The 9,073-nt window shown below is 41.0% G+C and overlaps 1 long non-coding RNA gene across 1 annotated transcript; it reads right to left on the bottom strand.

Annotated features, from left to right (window-relative positions):
* Nucleotides 1-5,875: 5,875 nt before the first annotated feature.
* Nucleotides 5,876-8,659, bottom strand: LOC143831086 (uncharacterized). The gene is made up of 2 exons (XR_013228700.1): nt 8,616-8,659; nt 5,876-6,074 (listed from the first exon to the last, which is right to left on the bottom strand). It is a non-coding gene; the product is annotated as an uncharacterized LOC143831086 (long non-coding RNA).
* Nucleotides 8,660-9,073: the final 414 nt, after the last annotated feature.

Genomic DNA, 9,073 nt, shown 5'->3' with positions numbered 1-9,073 from the left:
CATCCAGAATCCTCCGACAGAGATACCTGTTTTCACTAAAAATTTCTGCTCTCCCTTTTATTCCTCCTCTGCACATGGTAGAACATTCCAGGAGATTCTAGTAATTTTTACTGTTAGATACTTTAGGTTTTCTTTATTGTGAGGGGACACTCAGCAATCCCACTAGGAGAGCCAAAACTTCACATCTAATGTTATCTTCCCTGAATAGTGAGGTTCCATCTAAAGCCGGCCTAGAACAACTGGTTTCATAGCAGCTGGTTCTACCTAAATAGACAGATTTAAGCTATTATTCTTTAAAACAAAAGTGAGAAAGATCGTCTGTGTGTTAAGGAACCATTTCACCACAGCCTCACCCCCCCCCCCCAACTCCATAGTGTAATAGTGCTGTAAAGTGTCATCAGTACCTTTGAGAAGGAGTGGCTATTTCAGTCTCCACCTTCTTCTCAGAATGGCATCACTACCTGAAGTGAACTAAATTTTGCGACTCCCAGCCTTTATCCTAAAGCAGGCATTATAACACACAACAGTACAGTAAGTGCTGAACTAGCCCTGATCTCTGAACAGCAACTTCCCTATTACCACTCTCTTCTTGTAATGAACATTTGCAAGCTTGTGCAGTTTAGGGTGCACAATCAGTTCACATAAGGTCATGGTGGTGTTCTGCAAACCTGGCCAGTGCCCTGTGGCATGTGCTCACAAACATGCACAGAATTCCTCATATCATCATATTGAGAGTTCTCTTGAGGGAGACAGTTTGAAAACTACTGTTTTAGGATGAGACCTAAACAACCACCATTCTCTCCATCTGGCTTTTACACATTTCAAAAATAAACTCATTTCAACCAACTGAGGTCAATGGCTGCAAATCCATGGCCTTCCAGCCCCTTCACTCTCTCTCTCTCTAGCAGCCAGCAAGACACTCACACAAAACATGTGCGTTACCGAAGTGGCCAAAGCAGCAAGATCTCAAGCTCCAGTGCCCACCCTTGAGCCCGCCTTCCTCTCTCTTAACCTGGAATGGGGCTTTCTTTTTTAAAAATGCCTGGAGCAATGAATAGACACACAATCGCCCAGGCAGAGCACAAAATAAACTTTTCTTCACCAGTTTGCCCATAAAGTATGCCTCTTCCCTACAAAAAACAAACAAACAAATCTCCCAAAATATATATTTTTTAACTTCAAGGCTTTGGATTGCGACAGGGATTCAAGTACAAGGAGCCCTATGCATCCGTGAATAAACACATATGCGTTTAAATGAATAAGTTTCATTTTTAAATAATTAGTGGGCATCATGGTCCCTTTAAAAGAGTAAGAAAGGTGATTGACCGCCTGTCTTGATTGACAGGCGGAAGAGAGGAGTCTGTCTAGTGCATTCCCCTCTTCCACCATTTCAAGCAGGTGTGCAAAATGGCTGGAAGTGCTACACAGCAGCAGAGGAGCCAGCAGATGAGGAATTCGGGGAGGCGTGTGGGGGGGTTAGCTTTACGCCATTGCGCTGGCGTAAGGCTTTTTTTTCCTGAGCGGAATGGCCCTCAGTTTAGACTAGGGGTCGTCAAACTGCGGCCCTCCAGATGTCCATGGACTACAATCCCCAGGAGCCCCTGCCAGCATTCGCTGGCAGGGGCTCCTGGGAATTGTAGTCCATGGACATCTGGAGGGCCGCAGTTTGACAACCCCTGGTTTAGACCATAAAGAATGTATTTATTCTTCCAGTCACCAGGAATATCATTAGGTAAATGTCCCACTATTGTTCATGGAAATTACTGACCTCCTGTTGAAGCAAAGAACAAGCTGGAGCCAAGCCATAACAATTAAGAAACTAACAGTGCCATCCTAAACAGAATTACACCCATCTAAGCCCATTGACTTCAATGGATTTAGAAGGGGTTAACACTGTTTTGGATGTCTCTGCAAATGACTGGTTGTGTTTCCATGTATTGTTCAGTTCTTTGTATCCAGTACCGAATCCAAGCATCCCACTTAAAATGAGATCCTTTTTTAACAGAACATACCAGCTGGTAAGTGTTTGAACTATTTACCAAAAATAATATCTATTTAGGAAACCATCTGCAAAATGGTTAAATATTTTTCAAATGTAGTTGTCAATCACATGCCAATGGCCTTCTGAGAGATTTGGTCTCACCATGTTCTTCTACTATTGGCTACCTTTGGTTAGGCTAATCTGTGTCTGTGTCCCTTGACTCAAAGATGTTGGCGCAGTAGGGAATGGAACAAGCCAAGACTTTGTAGATCTACATCTGACTCCTGTAGGAATCATGTCTGTGACCTTGTAGTAAAATATGTTTTTTAATGCATAAAGTCCTAGGTTCAACTCCTGACATTGTTAGGCAAGAAACATAGCCGAGCAAGTGTTAGGAAAACTGTCGCTCAGTCTTAGAACCTGGATATCTGCTGTCAGAGCAGGTAATACTAACCCTGATGTATCAATAGTCTGATGGTATAAGGCAATTTGGGCTTGTCCCCTGTACTCCACACCCAGGGGCAAATTCCTTGCCAAGTTACTACCAAACTCACACCCCACTTCTGATTTTGATAAAGTCACCTATCTGTTATCCGATGTCGACCCCTATATTTCATATAGGGTGGCACTTTTCGCTCTGGCCACCAGGAAGATCCAAGCCAAAGCTTTTTTACAGGTGTCCCCACCTTGATACTCCGGGTTTTTTTTTCTTAACTTTAACTCAGTAGCCCTCGTCTACAATTTTATGTATTGTGAATAAAACACAATATTGGAGAAATATTGTTTTATTCATATTTGTACCATATTGTTTTTAATTATGTTTTGTAATGGCCTTTGGCTATACACAATAAATGTTATCATATCGTATTGTATAAGGCAATTTCATATGTTGTTCCTTTCCTTAGTTACCACACCACAATGCTGGCTGTTTCCAAGTTTAAATTCCCTTCCCTTCCTTGCTGGAAAATCTTTCCATATAGCCAATATTCTTGAGCAACATTTGCCAAACAATTCATTTGCACTTAAATTTGTCAGACTTAAACATTATACCATAAACCATTTAACAAAGTTTGAGTCCAGTGGCACCTTTAAGACTAACCAAGTTTAATTCTGTGTCTAAGCTTTTATGTGCATGCATACCTCTTCATATACCCAGAATTTAACTTTGTTGGCCTGAAAGATACCACTGGACTCAGACTTCGTTCTTTTGTTTGAGACCACCACTAAGTTGAGGATATATCCTGCAGTTTGTGATAGCTTTTGGGCCTGCACAGTCACTGAACTTTTTTGGTCACAGACAGTATGCATCCCACAGACACATAGTTACCTCATTAACGTCTCTATGCCTGTGCACCACTAAAGTGACTGACAATGGATGAGGGGGTAAAAACTACAGTTCCCATGAAGCAGTGCAAGAATGTACATGCAAGATTTTTTCTATAGGCGGACAATTTGCTTGCTTGTGCTATGAACCTCCACCGAGCCATGTAGCCATAAGAATTACAGGGAGACACCTCACATCTGTAAGTTACTGTGACCTGTTAATGTTTGTGTACAAAAGAATGCAGTAAATAGCAGATGGGAATGCTGTGGTGGCAGCAGAAAGGAAGCCATGGGAAAGCTATATGAGAATGCACATGTACAATCATCTTTTTTGCTGTTGCACACATGCAGACTATTTAAACACAGACAGTTTGAGCAACATTTGACTACATGAAATGCAGACTGCAAATGGATCACAAACAGGAAATGTGATCAAGAGTCTCTGACCTGAGAAAATAATATCAATTTGGGATCACAACGTTAATTGGTTTTTCCCATTGTTGATCCTGCTGAATTCAGATTGATTTGAACCCAGGTTTTCCTCCTTCCTATCCCCTTCCTATCCATTCAGCACTTAACTGAGGAAGCTCAGAGTGGGGAGGGGAGTGGCAGTTGAAAAACTACTTGTTTATTTTTCTTTTGCTGAACAGTGGAGGGGGGTTGGGTGAAATCCAGCCAGCATTAAAGGAGGAGAAGAAGAAGAGTTGGTTCTTATATGCCACATTTCTCTAGCCAAAGGAGTCTCAAAGAGCCTTACATTCGCCTTCCCTTTCCTCTCCCCACAACAGACACCCTTTGAGGTGGGTGAGGCTGGGAGAGCCCTGATATTCCTGCTCGGTAAGAACAGCTTTATCAGTGCTGTGGCGAGCCCAAGATCAACCAGCTGGCTGCATGTGGGGGAGCAGGGAATCAAACCCGGTTCACCAGATTAGAAATCCATGTTCCTAGCCACTATACTAAGCTGGGTCTCTAAGAGTACTTTATGTCTTGACTTTTGACTCCAAACCATAACAAGCCAGGGAGGAGCCAAGTGCAGGATGTGGCTGATTGTTTCTCTCTTTTCCTGAATGAGGCACCAACAGCCTTACAGAGAATGAGGCAAATCTCTGCTTGAGCGCAGTCACTTTAAAACGGCAAAAATACGCAATGGGAGGGAAGTCTTGCAACTGGGAACCTGGAAGTCTTTGAACTGTTGCCCTGACCAATCAGGGAAGACTGCTGTGCTACATCAGCATTGCAGGCACCAGGGCGGAAATTAATCTGGCAAAACACAGAACATTTACACTTATACTGGGGGCTTCAAATATAATGATGTATATCTACTCCTGGATATTGCGGGGGAAAGGTACGGTCACCACGGATCAATCATGGATGTTGCAGAAGGAAAATTTAAAGCACCCAAAATCAAAATGGAAATCTAATACAGTGCAGAGGGGAGGGGTTTATTTGGGCTGGGAGAGGATAAAAAGCAAAGTGCAGATTTGATGCAGGAGTGACACATGGTGTCTGTATATGTGCATGTGTGTGTGTGGGGGGGATCTTCTGATTACTGAGTCCTGCTGGGCTGTGTGCTACTATTTTATTATTACAATTTTTTCAGTTTAGCCCTATCAAATTCAGTTTTGCTGTTCTGTTCAACAAATGCTTCCCCTCTTGGCACTTACAGATAATGAGTGGGTCGATACACACATTTGTGTCTACACAAACTCACTGATTTCAGCAGGATTTGTATATACCAGATTGTAGCAAATTACTCCATGTTTTCTTTGTAACATGGTAAATCAATAGCTATACCACGTAAGCTGTGACATAATTAATGAAGGTTGAACATTAAGCACTTGCTTCCCTTTTGGTCAGCCATTGAATGTTTTTCATGATATGTCCTTCAGTCCTAAAACAACTTAGGCCTCACTTCAGTACTTTAGCCAAAGGACTGGATTGGCATGTGAAAAAAGGAAATAATTCAATTATGAAAGGTAGAGGTAATTGAAGTTAAACACACATACATCCTGCCACCATTTCTGTTCGTTTATTAAAGGTGGGGATCTAAGGCAAACTAAAAGTGTAGCTTGCTCATGGTCCCTCACATGTTCTTTGAGAATAAATACTAGCCATGGTTCCTTGGCTAATGTCCAACATGGGCAATTATGAAGTACACTTCCTCACTTATACTTCCCTGTAGTTTCAATTAGTCAAATTGCTTTCATGCTCTGTGGGGTACTAGTACTGGTCTCATTAAACAGCTTTAGCTTTTCCCCTCCTAGGAAACTCTGCCTTTTCTTGGTGTCGTCAAATACACACACGCTTAACTAAGTGGAAGCTAGAGTCTCCGACGCTGTAAATTAACATTGTTTTCATTGAGTTAATGGACCAAGACCAATTTGCCTCACTGGGGATCTTGACCAAAAGCCTGGAAGCTAATTGTTTCCTATATTAAAGCTGCTATGAATGGCAATTAATTATATACGATTATTATTGCTATTCATTCAGAAACTTCAAGTCTGAGTTCCAAACAACGAGGTGTCTGATGCTGACCTTTTTATACAGAAAAAACAAACAAACTTTGACTAGTTGGCTATCCTAATTTCTCTTTTATTTTGATGAATGTGAATATATTATTCTAGTTGAATAAAATATTAAGTATATTTTAATAGATATTTGCATCATATCTGTATGTTGAAAATAAGCATGAAAATAACCAGAACGGGTTCCGGATATGTACAAAATTTCAATTCCCCATTTTCAATTATTTCTTCATCAGTGGAATAATCTACAAAATAATCATTACAGCATTATTAATAATTAAAAGGTATACAATAATACATTAAGTGTGCAGTAGAATTTCCACCTACTTTTAAACAGAGTTCATTTCAATTTACTTCCATTATTTCTGTGAGAAAAGTATAAAATATAAGCACAGGATGAACTTATCCTTAAAATATGAACTTAAAATATAAGCACAGGATGAACTGGTGATTACAGTAACAATAAACTATATTACAATGTAAAAAATATTATAAAACAATACAATGTATCTTATCATACACAATGTCCCAAAGGCTCTCAGTTTCAAAGAGGCTTTTTTTTACTGCTCTTTGGCAAGAAAAACCCCATTACTCCCCCTTACATTGAGGTTTTTAACAGTAGCGCTAAAGGACAGGTGCAGCCAAAGTTGACCTAATTAAAGATACAGTCTCATAAGTGGCACGAAAGGTCCCAAGTAGTATTTAAACCGTTTGGAAACAAATCGTTCAAATGGAAATTATCCTGTTGAAACAGCAATTTATTTATGTCAGTTCTGTAATTAGCACCCAAGGTCCTCCGGATCATGTTTCTTTTACTCCAAGTAGCCTTACCACGGGACATCTTGCGCTCACAGCTTTAAGCAGGATAGATGTTCTAGGATATGGATCTTAAAGGGTTGTCATACCCATGTAAATCAAATCACATGGACATAAAATAATATAGATTACACATTTTGTAACACAGTTTATAAATAGAATAAATGGAATAGACAGAGATGGATCCCAAAGCCCATGTAGAAGGCCACAAGAAAATATCGAATCCAAAGAATGACCAAAATGCAACACAGTTATGGCACATGCCACCAACTGGCCATTTAACCTACCTTTGGATATACTGTGGGAAATGTACACATGTCAGAATTGGGGAACAGTCTTATCTTGCTCAGTCTCAGCACTTGGTAAAGTCCTGTTTTGAAATCTAAGATGCCAGTTCTTGCAGTTCCCAAGACTATGTCTTCATTATAAGCTAAATGCTTCTGATCCTTCCCTAGATGTGCATGGTCTTCGTCTAAAAAACCACACATCCTTTGTCTCAGAAAGAAGTGTCTATTCACAATGTGAGTAGAAATTTTGCTATAACTTTAAAATACTCTTGGATATTGGTATATAAGTCACTTCAATTGACCAGTGCTGGATCAACTGTACTGTGGGTCAACTTTCTGGCCTTTCCTTTGCATTAATGGTATTCTAGAATTCTGACATGTTTATTCTACATGGAAAGCTCCATTGATAGAGTTAGTCAAGAATTAAGTAACTATCAGTGTTATTTATTTATTTATTTATTTATTTATTTATTTATTTATTTATTTATTTATTTATTTATTTATTTATTTAGATATTTATACCGCCCTTCCCTACGACTCTGGGAGGTGTACATAAAACATTTTGGAGCATTTACATAGAACACTATCAAAATCAATATAACAGTATAACAATAACAACAACATACCAACTGGAACAATTAGAACAGCACTTCGACAATAACTTTGACACTCTCTCAGCAGGTTCGATCTCTCAGTCTGGAGAGGGGCTGTAGATATTATGGGTCAGTTGGCCCCACCAAATGCCTGGTGGAAGAGCTCCTTTTTGCAGGCCCTGTGGAATTGTGGAAGTTCCGGCAGGGCCCTGATCTCTTCAGGGAGCTCATTCCACCAGGTGGGGGATGGGACTGAAAAGGCCCTGGCCCTTGTTGAAGTCCGACATGCCTCTTTAGGGCCAGGGATCCGTAGCCAGTTGGAGGTGGCGGAGCGTAGAGCTCTTCTAGGGGTGTAAGCAGGGAGGGGGATCTCTCAGATACACTGGGCCCAGACCGCGTATGGCCTTAAAGGTGATTATCAAAACCTTAAGCTTAATCCGGAATTGAACTGGGAGCTAGCTGAGTTCTTGGAGTACCGGCCGGATATGAAATCTCCATGATGTCTTAGTGAGAATCCTGGTTGCGGTGTTTTGCACCAGTTGTAGTTTCTGGATCAAGGATAAGGGTAGGCCTGCGTAGAGCGAGTTGCAGAAGTCCATCGCATGGATCACTGTAGCTAGGTGTTTTGGTTCCAGGTAGGGCGCTAGTAGTTTGGCTTGGCGGAGGTGGTAAAATGCTAGCCATGCTACCTTTGTGACCTGGGCTTCCATTGTAAGGGAAGCATCCAGGATCACACCCAGGTTCCTGGCGGAGTGAGCTGCACACTGTTGCTAGGAGCTGCACACCGTCCATGGTGGGCAGGCGCGCTTCCTCTCGACATGGAATTTTACTCTAGTTAAATACATAAAGAAGCAGACTTCCGATATTCAATCCCATTGCCAACAGAAAGATTTTTCACAAAATGGGTGACACTGGCCCTCTTTGAAATCCTAGCAGCAGTAGCAATGTTTTATGCCATCTGGAGCCTATGCGGAATCTTATTAGGGAAGACAGCCAATACAGAATTACAATAATCAGATCTCATAGTAATAGAAATAAAAATAACCCCCTTTTCAGAAACTCGGGAAGAAAACATGACTGTTTTACTCACATTAGTTATTGACCTGGTCCAACATGCAGCCCAGTAAAGCAGGGGAATTCTGAAGTGATAGAACAGACTTTCCATTTCAAACTGGAAGTACGTGTGTTTAATACCTTCAGTTTCTTCTGTATCTAGAAACATGGAACAGCAAGGGTTCGAACCTTTCTCCCTGATGTGCTAGATCTTTTGTTGCAGAGAGTTCTTGGATATGGGAAAGTATTGGGAAGATGGCCTCCTCCACCTGCAGTCTAAAGTGCTGTAGTCATTTCATATTTTACCACCCCATTCAGCTAAATGCACATACTGTACCTTCGTTTTGTCAGCTGAAATTTCATGAGAACAATTGCATGCAACTTGATGGATAGGGCTGCCAGAGGTAAATTTGATCTGAATCTAAGTGTATAGACAGACATAGCATTCTAAGGGAGGTCACACAGCTGATTCTTCACCTACGGTGTGAGCACAAG

Source organism: Paroedura picta, chromosome 3, assembly GCF_049243985.1.
Source record: "Paroedura picta isolate Pp20150507F chromosome 3, Ppicta_v3.0, whole genome shotgun sequence".
Taxonomy (NCBI): domain Eukaryota; kingdom Metazoa; phylum Chordata; class Lepidosauria; order Squamata; family Gekkonidae; genus Paroedura; species Paroedura picta.
The sequence above is the reverse complement of the archived record's forward strand: the minus strand, read 5'-3'. Positions and strand labels throughout refer to the sequence as shown.